Below are 2,500 nucleotides of genomic sequence, written 5' to 3'. Positions count from 1 at the left end.
GCATCGACTTTTCGCCGTGCGCCGCCCACGACACGACGTCGTGTTCTCAAGTAACCACGGATGTCTTTAGAATCTTTCACACATGGTCGTGGCTGTGACGTGCAAAAGCGTCCATAGACACCAATGGTGATTTAAGAGCACGACGTCGTGTCGTAGACGGCGAGAAGTCGATCCGTGTAAAACGAGTCTTAGTAGAATTTGTTACAGAACTGGAGGGGTCAGAGGCGGTCAGGTGCGTGTGAGGTGACCAACCACATCCGGGTTGGACAACGCTTAACCGCAAAAGGGAACAAACCTGAACAACGACTGAGTAAAGGCAACCAGTCGCGGATGCTTTGTTACCTAGCCACCTGGTCAGAATGATACGCAGAGTTTTTTGTACGTACACTGTATATCCGCACACACATACTTACACACACACGCACACACACACACACACACACACACACACACACACACACACACACACACACAAATATATATATATATATATATATATATATGAATATATATAAATATTATATATATAGTATTTACATATATATGTATATATATACATATATATATATATATATATATATAGTGAAGATATAAATGATGCATAAAAGATATATATACACGCAAACACACACATACATACACACACGCATACACATACACACACACACACACGCACGCGCGCACGCGCACGCACACAGGGTTATGTTACGTCACTCATATATATATATATATATATATATATATATATATATATATATATATATATATATATATATACATACGACAATGAAGACATAAATGATACGTAAAATATTATAAATGAATAAATTAATATATGACAACGAATAAAAAAGAAAATAACAAATAATTAATCAAATAAATAGAGGAGGAAATAAACAAAAACAGAGAAAATAAGATTAGTCCAAAATCAATGGCCTATGTGTGATTTTCTTTTTCTTTTCTTTTTTATTTCTGTGTGCTAGTAAAGGGATTAAAAACATGTGTCCTTTTATACTGCAAAAATCAATAAGATCATTAGAGAGTTAACATTAGTTAAATAATTCTGAGGAATAGAGATGAATAGGTTTTGCAGGAAGTACTGTTTTAATGAAATTTGCAAGAGATTAATAAACAGGGAAGCCTGTGTGTACTCTATGTGTAAAAGGGTAGTAGAAAATTGTTGGTCGGGACGACCAATAGGTAGCTGCTTAGCTAACCACAGAATACAATAGTTCATAAACAAAGGAAAACAGTGGAACCCTATCAACTCAGTCATAAAAAATTATTAATTCGTTGTTCTGGGAAACATTAGACGACTTCAATCGCCTTTAAAGTGGCCACAGAAAAAAGATTTTGAATATATTCTCAGTGGGCAATGATTAGGTCTATACAGTACCGCATACATTTTCAATCTATTACACAGATTTATAACCATATAGTGAGCGTTGAAACAATTGGTTCTTTTAAGAGAAGATTAGATAACTTTGGTTGGGGATGGCATGTGGTAAGGGACATGGAACTACCATATGGTATTTTGGAGTCTCCTCCATTCTTATGTTCTCATATTCGATCACTGTTGGGATTATTGGATGACACTTCACCCTTCTGCGTTTCTGTCAGAACGGTCACCGAAAATCTTGAAGGAAACTCAAGCTGAGGGAACCAAATGATAGGTAATGGTTCTGCGAGACGGACATAAAGGAGAATCCACATCCCATCTTCAAAATCTATGAGCTATGGCTGCTATCTTCTTATCTGGGGGTAAAAACTAAAGTCATACAATATACAAATCAATGTTAAATTTCCAATATCCTCCACCTTTGTGCTTCACATGTGATCTTGTGTAGTTTAATTCATGATATATGAAGCTTTGAGTTATTTGTTCGTGATTCTAATGCTCTGATAAGCTTTTTGTATTACAATCAGTGGTTGAAGTTTCATACGGATCTTTGTTGTTGTTACATTGTGTTTAAGACATACAGTGTAACCTTGGATAACGAACTTAATCAGTTCTATAATTCCGTTCTTGAATCGAAAAGGTTTCTAACCAAAATAATTACAGTAAATGAACAAAAGCGCTACTGAGCGGGTGAGATTGCATGCACAGGCGTATGCATACGTTCGTAACCCGAGGTATGGTTCGTTAACAGACAAAATTGTCCACAAAACTTTTTTTTTTTTTTTTTTTTTTTTTTTCTTTTTTTTATGGGGCGTCAGTTATCCGAAGTTAAACTGTATAGAGTTTGGACATATATTGGACATTCCACGTTTTTATTACTTCCATTTATCGTCTATTTTTTGTATCAGTTTTGTAACTAATACCCAGTAGCTGACATGCAGGGTTCTACATGGTAAAGATTATACTTTGAGGTGCTTAAGGTTACATGTCTTGTAAATCATATCTGGCAGTGATTTGCTGTTTACCTGTTACAAACTTGCAATGTTCTTTGTATGATGCATGCTTTCACGGTGCTGCGGGCTCTGATAACATATGAAACAT

The sequence above is a fragment of the Oratosquilla oratoria genome, chromosome 17 (assembly GCF_046742065.1).
Source record: "Oratosquilla oratoria isolate Oo_2021 chromosome 17, ASM4674206v1, whole genome shotgun sequence".
NCBI lineage: Eukaryota > Metazoa > Arthropoda > Malacostraca > Stomatopoda > Squillidae > Oratosquilla > Oratosquilla oratoria.
The sequence above is the reverse complement of the archived record's forward strand: the minus strand, read 5'-3'. Positions refer to the sequence as shown.